Source organism: Bactrocera tryoni, unplaced genomic scaffold (genome assembly GCF_016617805.1).
Source record: "Bactrocera tryoni isolate S06 unplaced genomic scaffold, CSIRO_BtryS06_freeze2 scaffold_11, whole genome shotgun sequence".
Lineage (NCBI taxonomy): Eukaryota > Metazoa > Arthropoda > Insecta > Diptera > Tephritidae > Bactrocera > Bactrocera tryoni.
The window spans coordinates 15,839,934-15,854,669 of record NW_024395824.1 but is presented as its reverse complement, the minus strand read 5'-3'; the positions used below and the strand labels follow the sequence as shown (position 1 = coordinate 15,854,669).

Sequence of the window (14,736 nt, the reverse complement as noted above, 5' to 3'; positions counted from 1 at the left end):
TTTTTAATATTTTCCATATAATAGACATAATGGATGCATTTTTCCATTTGTTAAGTCGATTTTCAGGTGAAATTAGATTCATTGCTTTTAAAAACAGCTGTGATAATGTAACAGATTTCCAGTGCTGACAAATAGAGTGCACAAAATCAGAGTCGCACACAGAGATTTAGCGAGGATCAGTTTGAAATCATTGCAATGAAGTGATTTGGAACTGTCATTTTTGTATGGCGAAATCTTGATAAATTTTTAAGATTAGTGGATTAATCCATTCCACAGCCGAAATCGTGTGATTAAGTGTCGGTCTGAACATGGTATTAGGTGAATAGTAACTAATCACAAATTTAGATTTTACCTCAAAATGTCTCAAATAGTGACTAGAGACTGCTTACAGAATTCCACTATAAAATATTGCTAATCTTACAGTGCGATTCTGTACTGTGATACAGTCTTAAGTCTCTAAATTTGAGATTTTGAGTTAGAGACAATTTTTGAGACTTGAGACGATTTTGCTATTCTGTAAGTGATAGTCACAAAATCTAGTACATTTCATTATTCAGAGATGTTTTTAAACTTGAATGAAAATAAATATGTCGATAACAAATAATTAATTTTCTATAACATAGTCAAAAAACATAATTATCAATGAAAATAAAAATATATGTTCACTTTGTTTCATAATATTTACGAAATTTTTGTAAAATTGATTTATTTTTAACCTTTTCGTGTTTGAGTTGCTTACAAAATATAAAAAAACGACAATCGATTAATTTCTATGATGATCTCTATTGAGTATATTTAAAATGGCAGACAAGAGTTCTCTTTGGTTTTGTGACCTGATAGCTACCAGGTCTCAAATTTGAGGCAATATTTTGAGACTAACGCTACAGACTGTTTACGGGGCATCTCGACAGGATAAAATCTATGTCTTGCGAACTGTATTGCCGTGCCTATTGCCTGTGGAGACTCCACATTGCTTATATCTTACAATATATCGCAAACTAATTCGTATGCCATATATCGTAAGCTATAAGCTGTCACTTCAGCAGTTTGACAGCGCAGTTTTCATTTCTATGAAAATTTCGAAGATGCAACATATCCCATTTGCACATATGCCTACGGCATTTCATATTTTCGGTAATATGAAAATTAGAAGAGCGAGTATTAAGACTGTTGTGTTATATTATAAAAATAAAGTACATGTTCAAAATAATATTTTTTCAAAAAATTATTATTTAGTTTAATATTGTTAATTTACAGAAAAATTATGCAAATTGGTTTGAGAATAAGCGAAATCTTAAATTTAATAAACTTATACTAGTGAAAATCAAAATATCATTGCTCATATTAAATTTATTATTTTAATTGGTACATAAAATGTATGCCACAATTATGACATAGTAGTCCAAAAATATGTATTCTTATTTTTCCCAGAAATACGTTTGTAAAAACGGATCTTTTTCTTATTATCTTATATTTCCCAGAAATATACATTTGTAAAAAAAGGATCTTTATCCTTTGTTATTATATCATTTTTCCTAGAAATACATTTGTAAACAAAAGGATCTTTATCCTTTTTTTATTTTCCACATAAAAGATTTAAACAGTTCAAGGGCTCAAAACATGCGCTACATCAGCTACCTACCCAAATGCTGCCTTCGCAAATGATAAAATACATTTTCCAAGAGCTCAAAGCATGCGCTACATCAGCTCGAACCTACCTATCCTACGCCTTTGCGCAAATGATTATCTTATGATAACAAATGCCCACATACAGATTTGGCAATGGCAATAGCAATAGATTTGACAGTTCGCAAGACATAGATTTTATCCTGTCGAGATGCCCCGTTAGTGAATAGTAACTAGTCACAAATTGAGATTTTACCTCAAAATGTCTCAAATAGATACTAGAGACTGGTTACAGATTCCCGCTATTAATGCCAATAGATGTGACAGATGGTTGGTAATAGCTATTGCTGGTGGAGAGGTGGTGTAAGCAAGTACGAGAAGATGTATCATCAAAAGCTATTTACAAAGAAATTTTAATTTTTTTGCTGATAATAAAATTAATTTGTATTTACAAACTAGCTTTTGCAGTATCTTTGACATATTCATATATTTTTTAATTTTTTTAAATTTGTTTTTGGTATTTCTAAATTCTTTCGGTACGGCAATTCTGTTTTCTAGTCGGTCGTTCCTTGCGATTTCCATTTGATATATAAGGCACATTTGACATACGGAAGCATCGTTGTGTACTACGGGGGTTGGTGTACAAAGTTTTCAGTGCGGTAAATGGAGAAAACATCATTAATCTAATCCAGAGTTTTGTTTTGATTCTCGCGACGGCGATACCACTTCGCGTTGGACGTCGTACAATTTTGTGGAATAAACGTTTAGCTTCGTTTTGCCACCTAATATCGGATATAAAACTTAGATACATATTGCAAAGAGTTTCGGAAAAGGAAATCTCGATATAAAAAGTTTATTTTTTGGCTAACGAAAAAAGCTATTTATATGCTCTTATGGTAACTTGTGTGAACAACATAATGAGGCAGATTTGCGTACTGATGGTCGAATAATAAAATTGTGTTTTGGAGGTAGGTTTTTCTTTGTTTGTGTAACCATGGCCGTCGTTGGAAAATTTGCCAAATATAAGTGAAAACGAATTTTTTTTGTTCAATATTTCTACTATATACATGACTCATAACTTTTTAAAAATATTTGTTTGTGCAAAAAAATAAGTATAAACATGTGTATAGTTTTCCGCTATAAAGGATTGTGATTTTCTTACGACAAAAGTTCTATATCTGCTGTGTTCATATAATCAGCTTCTCCTCTCCCGTCATATATGTGTATGTTTGCTCGCGAATATGTGTACATACAGATGTGCATCTGCTGTTTGCTACTATGCAATAGCATACATCTAAACGTACAGTAAGTATGGGTATGTAGGTAAAGGGCGTAAGACTTCAGCAGCCATCCATTTGGCCTATCTAAAAAGTAGCATTATTTTATTTACAACTATTTAAATATGTGCATGTACATATAAATAAATACATACATCTGCACATGGTTTTTAAATATAAAAGCTTGTACATGTACAATAGTAAAAAAATATGTACAGAAATAAAAGTTGTTGTAGTGGCGGCAGAAATGCTGTCGTGCATACGTAGGTAGCTTAGACGAAAGAAAATTTTTTGAGCGTATACCATCTACGCTGCATACCTTTGGAAATGGTACATTTGTCGGTATGCCTACTTTCAGATGCTCTAAAATTTGTGGTGCGGAAAAATTTTAGAATAGTGTCTCGAATTCGTAGTTAAAATGGGTATATTTTAGAATAGCATCCCCCCGAATTCAACGTTGAAATGGGTATGTAGGGATAGAGGAGGCCATCCAGATCAAAAAAATATATATAGGCTGTGATTTAGAATAGCATCCCCCGATTTCGGGGTTAAAATGTGTATTTACAGATAGAGGAGGTCCTCCATATCAAGAATATATACATACATATATATGTTTATATATATAGTTGCCGCTGACTTATGGTTTTTGAGATATTTGCATTTAAAAATCAAAAAATCAACTATTTAAAATGTGTGTTTCTCCGATTCATAATGCATTTACACTTATATTCACTAACACTTCACTAATTCGTTTCGAATCATTTATATTATAATAAATAGCGAAAAAATAACTTTAGTTCCATATCAAACTCTAGTTAAAATCCATTTATTCATAAAATAAGAAAATGAATGTAAACAAGCTAAAAATTGGTGTTACCATATAATAAAATAATAAAAATAAGAAAAAAGAAAGATTATGACGTCATAACTAAATTCATTATCGTGTGATAAGTAATGTAAAATCTTTCAGAATTCTCGTTATCTTGATAAATCCCGGTGTTGGATCGGCCAGGGTTATTTTTTTTTAAGCGCGGCCAAAGTCGGCTAACGCAAAAAGGGGGTCAATGCAAAAGAACTGAGCACACCCAGGTGTTGGTCCGACCGAGGGTTATTTTTTTGAAGAGCGGCCGAAGGCCGCCAACGCAAAAGGGAGTTCAACGCAAAATAACTGAGCACGCTCAGGTGTTGGTCCGACCGAGGGTTATTTCTTTGAAGCACGGCCGAATACCGCCAATGCAGAAAGTAATTAGGCACGATTCCGATTACTTTGGCGGAGGGGTAAAACAACCGAATTTTAAATGGGGTATGTATGGATAGGGGAGCTTCTCCAGAGGAGGAATATCCAAAAATAATGTAAAAGTTACTAATATTTCTTAAAATATTCACGATTAAAATTTCAAAAATTTGCACTAAGAAAACATGTTATTTCTCTATGTTTCACAAAATTTTTTTCACATTTTTTACTTTGTATATTTAAATACACACTCTAAGCTTTGAAATAAGCTTACATTTTACTTTTATTTTGCTATATTTTACCTAAATTTATTAATTTAAAAATCACTTGGCACACTCATCGTTGAAAAGGTTATATTGCTTACAATTACGAGGAAAACGAGCCTTGCCACAGTAAATATGTAGGATTTTTAACAATTTTTCTTCGTTTGTTTTATCACGTATGTTACATATATTACATATGTATATGTGTAATACGTAATTTATGGGACTGAAGTACTTTCGCGAAGTACTCATTTCTGCGTTGGCGGCCTTCGGCCGCGCTAAAAAAAAATAACCCTGGCCGAGCGAATACCCGGGGTGACTAAAGTACTATCGCGTACTACTCCTTTCTGCGTTGGCGGGCTTCGGCCGCGCTCTAAAAAAATAACCCTAGCCGAGCGAATGCCCGGGGTGACTGAAGAACTTTCGCGTAGTACTCCTTTCTGCGTTAAAAATAAAAAAATATATTGACTTTTTGTTATAAAGTGGTGAAAGTGGTTATATTCTTTGGTTATTATGCACTCATATTCAAACAAAATTTAAGTTTTCGTTATAAAATTTATAAATTTTGATGATTATTTCTGTCAGCGATTTCCATTTATGTATTTTTGATGATACATTGGTTTGTATATTAGGTGACGATATATATATATGTATATATTATATTTAAAATATGAGTTTAAGTGCATGATAACCGTAAAATATAACCACTTTATATCCAATGTTCAAACTAAATTTAAGTTTTCGTTTCGTTATAAAATTTATTTATTATGTCTGTCAGCGATTTCAGTTTATTTTTTATGATACATTGGTTTGTATTTTAGGTGACGATATATATATTATTATATTTAAAACATGAGTTTTGGATATAAAGTGGTTATATTTTACGGTTATCATGCACTCATATTGAAACAAAATTTGAGTTTTCGTACTGTACTGTAACCTTACACTTTATTACGTAACATTATTATATAATATTACTTATACATATGTATGTATATATACATATGTATATATAATATTACTAATACATGCATATAATATTACTTATTTGCTTAATAAATTTAAAAAAGAAAATATCCATATGCATGAATAGAGGAATTTTTGCCAAAAAGAGGAATTTCAGCGAATTGCCTAGTCATCACATGGCAGCGCTCCATTTATTCGTAATTTTTGGTAAACAAAAAAACAAACTGCTAAAAGTGTAAAATGTGGATTTATTTAAAAGACTATAGTGTAATTTAATTAATTTGAAGAGAAAAATGTGAATAAAGTGAGTTTAACGTGGTGAAATAGCTTCTTGAAATGTTCGAATTTTGCGAATTTTTGAACTTTAAGGTCGAATATCTCGTAAACTAAGCGTTTGCGGTACCTATAACCCTATATATTTTTTAATGAGGAGGACTTCCCCTTTCCAACGGTACCTTCAAATCGCGGCGCCAAAGAAATCGGAATTGTGCCAGTAATTATATACGGAAAACTAATGTGTTATATATTTCCTGTCATTGGGGTATTATTTGTTTTCTTTATTTCTAATGGTTCTTCTATAAAATATGAACATAAGGTGGCACTGATTATTAGTTAAAATGCAACACTTTTGTTATTGTGTGAACAAAAATAATTGAACAAAAGTTAAATGTTGAATAAAAGTTATTTTTGCATTATTTAATATAAAATAAAAGGTTAGAAACGAATTAGTGAAGTGTTAATGGATACAAAAGTTAAAAATATAACTATAAAATTCATTATAAATGGGAGAAACACGCATTTTAAATTGCTGAATTTTTGAACTTTAAATGCAAATATCTCAAAAACCATAAGTCAGGCGCAACTCCCTATATATTTTCTTAATCTGGAGAACCTCCTATATCCGTACATACCCATTTTAACCCCGAAATCGGGATATGTTATATGTATATGTATAGTTGCTGCTGACTTTTGGTTTTTTGTTATGTATTTGCATTTAAAGTTCAAAAATTCAACCATTTAAAATACGTGTTTTTCCGACTTATAATGAATTTTAAATTACACTTTAGTACTTTGTTTCTACACAATATTTAATTTAAGGGTTAGATTGGTTTGAAAATTAAAAAAAAAAATCGATTTTTTTTTGTCTTATTAAATAGTGCAATATGTTTAAAATATTCTCCCAAAATATTAAATCGATCCAAGTAAAATTCTTAGGGATAGACCCTTCGGAAGTTTCGCCCAGCAGGTCACGTCGGTGTTGCGCACCAATTTTAAATCCGTTCTTCTCATACCTCAATTCTTGAAGTCGGTGGGCACGATTTCTCGAAAAGTTATTAACCGATTTAGTTCGAATTGTGTACACATTTTAAGAATAACATTATCTAGTTATTGAACGATGGATTTTCGTTTTTCTCATTACAACTTATTTTTTTAAGCCAATAAAGGGCGAATAATTGATAAAAAAATGTAAGGAAATATGATTTTTTTGTTTTCCTTGATTTAAACACGAGACGGAACTACGGAACGGATTTTTTTGGTTATTTAATTTTAAATGAACCAATATCTAATAAGTAATGCTGTCCACCGCGATATCACTTTTTTGTGACACCCAGGGAGATGAGGTCTCAACGACTGAATTTCCAACATTTTTATATAAAAATTCCAGGAGACATTGTTCAAATATATTCCTTTGACATGTCATACTCTATTTTTGAAATATATGATTGTTTATATTAAAAAAAAATAGTTAAAATACCTCTTTGAGTAGCAGATGCAAAATAGTGGATTTTGTAAATTCATAACGTAGCTTTCGTTGCATAAAAACACCGAAAATAGCGGCACGACTCCGATTACTATGGCGGTCGGGTAAAAAATACGAATTTCGGTATAAATGGGGTATGTGCACATAGGGGAGCTTCTCCAGTGGAGGATTATGCAATAATAATGTTGCTAATACTTAAATTTTTTAAAATATTCCTGATTAAAAATTCAAAAATTTGTATCAATAACACATATTATTTCACAATATTTCAATGAAATGTTTCACAATTTTCACTTTTAATGCTGAAATATTGGGTTGTCAAAAAAGTCTTGCGGTATTTTCGCTAGTTGGCGCTGAAAGCGCGTAGTTCTAGTTTTATTCGTCGCATCGGGACATGCTTTACCTTTTTGGAAAGCTCATTTCACGCGCTAACACGTGTTTGAGTGATTGTCGTTTCTTTTAAGTCGTTCATGAGTTATAGCGTCGCAAACATGAAGCAAAATAAAGAGAAAATACGGCATATTTTACAGTACAACTACGATAAAGGCAAAAATGCATCTCAAGCCGCCAATAAAATTTGTGCAGTTTATGGACCCGATACAGTTTCCATTTCCTCCACACAACGGTGGTTTCAACGTTTTCGTTCTGGTGTAGAGGTGGTCGAAGATGTGCCACGCTCCGGAAGGCCTGCCGTCGAAAATTGCGATAAAATCGCTGAATTGGTCGAAAGAGACCGGCATAGTAGCAGCCGTAGCATCGGTCAAGAGCTGGGCATGAGTCATCAAAAATTCATTTCAATTTCAATAAAAAAAAAATTCAATAAAAATACCGCAAGACTTTTTTGACAACCAAATATATACTCTAAACATTAAAATAAGATCACATTTCACTTTTATTTCGTTATTTTTTAGCTAAATTTATTAACTGAAAGATCATTTTGCACACTCATAGTTAAATAAACACCAAATATGAAGGAATTTTTAACAATAGCATATTTCTGTTTGTATTTTCGCGTGATTCTTTGTTCTTTATGAACTATAAAAAAATTCTTTCCAATAGTTTTAAAGCTATAATTGAATATATAAAGTGTTGGCTGCCTTCGACCGCGCTCTAAAACAATAACTTTTCTCGCGCCAATACCCGGGGTGACTGAAGCACTTTCGCGTAGTACTCCTTTCAGCGTTGTGGGCCTTCGGCCCCGCTCTATAAAAATAACCTTGCTCGGGCTAATACTCGGGGTGACTGAAGTACTTTTGAGTAGTAAAAAAAAAAAATAAAAATAATCCTGATCAATCCAATACCCGCGGTAACCAAAATACTTTATTATTTTCTTACGTAATATTATCGTATAATATTACTTAGTTTCAATTCGCACGACAGCCGGTTCTACGCACGGGAATTGACTCGGTTTTGATCCGATCAAGGGCTGTTTTTTGGGCGTAAGCCCATAAAAAAAAAACTCAGTTTTTTATTAAATTTAAATAAAATATACATATGCATGGAAAGATTGTTTATACTCATTTTAAGTTGAAATATAATTTATCGAACCAATTCTTTTTATTAGAACTAAGATTGCTAAATAAAGAAAGCGGAATTATAGCGAAAAAGAGAAATTTCAGCGATTTGCTGATATTTGCTTATTATCATATGGCAGCGCTCCATTTCCTCATAATTGTTAGCACAATAATGATGCTTACTACGAGTTTTTAACAGTACGACCAACTTACAGAAAAAAATTCCGATTCCAAAACGCGTGAAGTTTAAATTAAAAATTCACCTTTCAATCTGATCACAGTAGTATTTAACTTGAATTTTATGAGTATGACTTGACCGTTCCCACGACAGTCGGGTCTACATAACCGGAACGGACCCGGATTTTTATCCGGCCAAGGACTGTCAACTCGGCAGAATTCTGCCGCTACAACAACAACACTTTACTTTTATATCCAATTGCACTTAACTATTTCGCTTCTACGCATTTATTTCACATTAAATAGTTCATAAATTCTATTTATTCACGCAATAACGATAACATAGGGCTTGCATGAAAACAATGAAAATAAATTGGTATGTTTTCCATGTAGCGTAAATTAATAAAAAAACATAAAGCAAGTTATGATGAAGGACTAAGTTCGGGTGCAACCGAACATTTTATACTTTTGCAACTTGAAACAATCAAAGCAAGGGAAATACCTAAAGGGCAAAATGTCAACCAGAGGGCAGAGTATAAGAAACCATGATTTTCATGACCCGACATATTCGGCATAAGGTTTGTTAGGTATACCCGTCCATTTTTTTCAAAATTTTTATCTTGCAGGTGCCTTTTGTTATTGTCATTCTATGTGCCAAATTACAGTGTTGTTGTTGTAGCGGCATAATCTGCCGATTTTACTGTCCTTTGCGGGATAAAAATCCCAGCTACGTAGAATCGACTGTCGTGGAACTGTACAGCTATTAATCCGAATTTAGTTATGGTACTTTTTATGTTTTCGCTTAATGGCGGTTTATGGGTGTGGCAATGGTCCGATAAAGCCAACTACGGGCTCGTCCTTTTCTTTTTGCAAGAATCACGTCTAGTTTCATTGAGATATCTTCATTTTTACTCAAGCTACCGGTTGAACGGACGGACGGATTTCAATTGGTCTCGTCATCCTAATAATTTATATATACGTATGTAACCCTATATCTATCTCGTTTAGTTTTAGGTGATACATATAACCGTTAGGTGAAAAAACTGGTATACTCTGTAGTAACATGTTGCAAGAGTATAAAGACGTAAGGTTATCCTAAAAAAACCAATAGATAGATAGATTATTAATGAGGTAATGCACCGCGACCTAGGCTTCCCAAAGTTCTAGCAGTTCCAGTTCCATCAGCCTGAATAGTTCCAGGAGTTTGCCCAGCGCTACTGAGGTGATGTAATCTCTGCTAATGTATATGGAACCCAGGGCCTTAAGCCTTCTTCTGCAGATTGCTGTACAATCCAGAATTAGGTGTGCTGGTGTTTCCTCTTCCTGGTCGGAAAACCGGCAGTTAGCACAGGAGACTATGCCCATGTTGGACAAGTGCTTCCTGAGCTTCCAGTGCTTGTGTAGATGGCGACGAGAAGGCGGAATTTGTTACGGGTGAGGTTAAATAGTTCTTTGAACTTGGAGAGGTCGTACCCCCCTAGAAGCAGCTTGGCATGACGCATACAAGCTGCCTGCTGCCAATGCCGTTCTCCCTCCATTCTCTCCTCCTTGCGGAGCAGCTCCTTAAGAATGTGGGGTCCTACCGCTATGCATGGTTCTTGTCCAATCATCTTGGACGCTGCCGCAGAGCGGGCCAGTTCGTCGGCCCTCTCATTTCCTTCTATTCCTTTGTGCCCTGGAACCCAGATTAGGTGCAGTCGGTTGCACAAGGATAGGCGGTTTAGCCTTTCTATGCATTCCTCTACTAAAAGCGAGTTGGTCTCATATGCTGATATCGCTTTTAGTGCCGCTTGACTATCGGTGAGAATGGCTATGCGCTGGTTGCGATAGTTGCGGCGGAGGTTGACTTCTGCGCACTGACATATGGCAAAAACTTCGGCCTGAAAGATACTTGGGAAGCATCCCATTGGTATGGACAGCTTATTACGCGGTCCCGCAATACCTGCCCCAAAACCTTCCGGTGTTTTTGAGCCGTCAGTGTACCACTGGATGGTATTGTCTTCCAGTAGCATTTCCTGCGTGGAATCCCTCCACTCCGTCTTGCTGCCTAGATTAACTCTGAAGTTCTTTTTGAAATTTATCCTCTTCGTGGTGCCGTCCTTTGGGAGGAGGGCTTGCGGTGTGCTTTCTGCTAGTGCCTCGATCTGTCGAGATGTTTTATCACCTGATGCAGCGGTGTGACATCCAGTATGACTTCCAGTGCCACCGTGGGGCATGTGCGCATTGCCCCCGAAGCTCAGACACAGGCACGCCTTTGCAGCTTTGATAGTTTACGGACCACTGAGGACTGCGCTGCCTTGGCAGCCCAGGCAACCACTCCATAGGTGACGATAGGCCTTACAATCATGGTATACAGCCACCTCATGATACCGGGCTTGCATCCCCAGGATTTGCCGGCCAGGCGTCTGCATATCATAAGTGCTGGGCTGACATCGTTAAGTCCAAATGCCTACTCCACAGTAGGTATGAGTCTAAAGTGCGGCCAAGGAATTTAACCTCCTTCGACATCTCCACCTCCATGACTCCAATTGTTAGGGATCTCAAGCCTGGAAGTGATCTCCGCTTAGTAAAAGGGATCACGGTAGTTTTTGCTGGGTTCATGTTTAACCCTGTTGCACCATCCCTTCGCTAGGTTTAAGCCGCTTTGAACAATGTCGTCCGCGTACCCTTGACAGCGGATTCCATTGCTGGTGAGCAGCTCAAGGAGCTCATCTACTACCAGGCTCCATAGCAGAGGGGATAGTACTCCACCCTGTGGGCAGCCCCTTGTGGTGCCAAGACGAATTTTGTTTTCCCCCCACCGTTGTTTCCGCTATCCTGGTGCGCAGTAGGGCTCCTATCCATCTGCATATTGGAGTGGTGACGTTTCTTCTCTCAAGTGCCTTGATCACGCTAGTGTGAGACGCGTTATCAAATGCCCGGTCAATCCCTAGGAAGGCGCAAATCGCTACCTCGCCGTTATCCAGCGAATCCTGCAACTCAGACGTGAGTTGGTACAGAGCAGTGTTAGTGGATCTACCCGCCCTGTACGCGTGCTGTCTGGCATGTGGTTATCTATTACTTTCTACATCCCCCTTAGCATGAAGGGTGTGAGACTTCTAGGCCGGAATGATTTGGCTAACGAATAGTCTCTCCTACCTACCTTGGGGATGAATATTACTTTTGCGATTCTCCATGGCTCTGAGATATACGACATCGCCAGCATCAGCCCTAGCAGGTGTGGCAGGAGAATATCCATACCTTGCTGCTCTTTTGACTGCGAGATCAATCCGATCATGTCGTCATTACTCAAGGTAATGCCCAGTACTTCCCTACGAACACTAGTTACGAATGAGGGTTCACAGCCCACATTTTCGATGCTCACGAAATCTGAACCTTCCCTGTCCTTCACTTGTACCGCCAGCAGATCTTGCGTTAGAAACTCTGAAATGCAAAAGAAGTCTATATCGGTTTTAACGACTACACAAGCACGGGGTCTTGTGCTAGAGAGGCCTCTTACCTCTTCTTTGTCACCCATGGTTCTTGGATTAAGAGGATGCCCAGGTTATCCGAGATGAACCTCTTCACGATGACAGTCGAGAATGCTGATGCGTGATGCAGGCTCACCTGGGCAACTTCTATGCCGGCGCTGGAGCTTACAGTATCGGCTCGATGAGAGACAGGTCCTCGTCCCCACCATCTTCATCAACCTGCATTTCCAGCCCTTCCAGAAGCTTTTGGGTGGATGGCAGCGTGCCTTCCTGCTCGTTGGGGAGCTCATTGCTTCTACTTTCATCAGCGGCAGTGGTTACAACCTGCTCAGCCGAAATGATGTCGTTGGGGGACTCGTGTCGCTCTCCCGCAACCACAGCGGCAGTCGCATCCTGCACTGCTGAGCTGGCTGCGGATAGAGTCGGTACTACGGTCATCCCCGTCGTAGGCTCCTTGCTCGCCGTTGGCGTTGCCTTGGGCCTCATCGCTACTTTATTGAAACGGAAGTTCAGCCGGAATCCCTTCTGTCTTATGTATTTGTAGGATTCGTCATCTACTGTGATGTTGAGGTTCCACCCTGACCCCTCAACACTGCTCGCTACGACTTTCCACGCCGAGATACTTAAGCCGAGGTTTTGGTTCTTTACTAAACCAAGCGCGAAGTCGTAGGTCTTAGTCCGCACTTCGGGGAAAGAATACCGTCATGTTGTGCAATTGTGGTATTTCTTCACCTCTTTTTACACATAGGACCGGACCCTTCGAATCCTCTAGCCTTGGCGTAATTTCCGTTAACCAGGTGGCCGACTCCTCATCCTGGCAGCCGACCAGCAGCATACCTCCCTTAAAGTAGATGCCATTAAAGGAGCCGGTGTATCCATCGCCAATGAATAAGGCATTTACCAGGCAGTCTTGAAGAGCCGTCTGCTCTTCAGACCACAGGGCCTCCGCCGGGTAGTTACGGGGCACCATCGCCATCCGGATGCTTCTCACGGCCTCCGAGTATTTACGGCTTACGGTTCCCGCTGGCGGCGGGTTAGTGTTGGAGCGTTTCCCTACTAGCTTCCTGTGGTTTGTCTGCCCTGATTCTCTTCGACCTTGGTGTCTCCTGAGGAGTTATTTGGCCGCTTTTCCTCTTTTCTAACCGACTGGGTGCCTCCTGAGGTGCCGGCCTTACGTTGATCCGTCCCTCTGACGAAGCTGCGTTGGCCCGGCGACGCCTCCGATTCCTGCGTCTTGTTGCAGACGATGCGTTGCCCCTGCGCGTCGTGCATTGTTAGGAGAAGGGTTACTAGCCTTGCTCCTACTCAGAGCCCGCTTCTCAGCTGTCTCCGGTGTCATGCCGTCTTGTAGAAATCTTAAGTACCACTTGAGAGTGGCACCAATCATGCCCGCTCTGCGTGGGTCATCGTGACCTCCTGGGCGTCCTGCTTCCGGGGTTCGTAGGATGTTCCCTCGTTGTCTTCTTCTTTTCCGTTTGTCCCTCGATTCCACTTTTGTGGAACCACCCTCCTCTCCGCAGTCGATCCTGCTCGAGGGGGTTGTGGGGACTGAGTTCGCGCGACTTGTAGTGGTCGCGGTGGACACACTGCGATGAGTACCGCTGCAAGAGAGCACATCGTCGTCGTCGCGGGCGTGCTCCTTAAAGAGCGCACGTTCTTCCGGCGACAGAGCGTCCAGGAAGCTGAACTTTCGTCTAGCCCCTGGGCCGCTCTTGCTTGCGGTACTTGTGCTGCTGCAGCTATTCGCTGTTGTTTTTGATGCTTTGATTGTCATTGTTGATGCTTTGATTGTCGTTGTTGTTGTTTGTTGTTGCTCATCTGTTTCATACAACCGTTCAGCCCACATTGTGGGCCTACCGGTCTATTATTTAGAAGGGGAATCTCCAAGGTCCGCCGCGCCAGAGCCCCTTGGTGTGGTAAGGCCACCGTTACTTCCCAAGGCGGCCCGGTGTTGAGAAGGCTCCGTTCGAATACAGCCGAATTTACCTCCTGGCTGCAAATCATCCAATGGGCACGGGAGTCGCATAACACCCTGGATTAGGAGGTGGTAGCTCTTGGTCGCCGCACAAATGCAGCTTCTGCCAACCCCAAGGAGAGATGCTATGCAGCATCACCCATGACGGTTGGAAGATGCCGTACTGTGTTGCAGTTTAAGCCCATGCACCGCTACAAGGTACCTACCAATCGCAGAGGTTAATATAATTGTTACGCAAAGCCTCTTCGAATTTCCCGGACAAACAAAAAGGGGTTCTATGAGAGAGAAGAGGGAGAGGCGAAGGCACCTCGTTATTGGCCCGATAAGAGTGACTGCACTGGATGTAGTGAAACGCATACGGAGAAGCTTCAGATGTATCAAAACTCTACACCAGGAAGCCTCTTGATGTTTCCTGTCTAACACTTATGTATATAGTGTGAATACATACTTCTGGTCAAGGCACTCAATTTAC

At 38.8% G+C, this 14,736-nt stretch overlaps 1 protein-coding gene across 1 annotated transcript in view; it reads left to right on the top strand.

Annotated features, from left to right (window-relative positions):
- Window positions 1-2,206: 2,206 nt before the first annotated feature.
- The window catches only part of LOC120779590, a 152,113-nt gene continuing 139,583 nt past the window's right edge, over window positions 2,207-14,736 (top strand). Inside the window, exon 1 of the mRNA XM_040111935.1 lies at window positions 2,207-2,594. The gene's annotated coding sequence lies outside the window, so the exon portion shown is untranslated. The remainder of the gene's footprint in view (window positions 2,595-14,736) is intronic.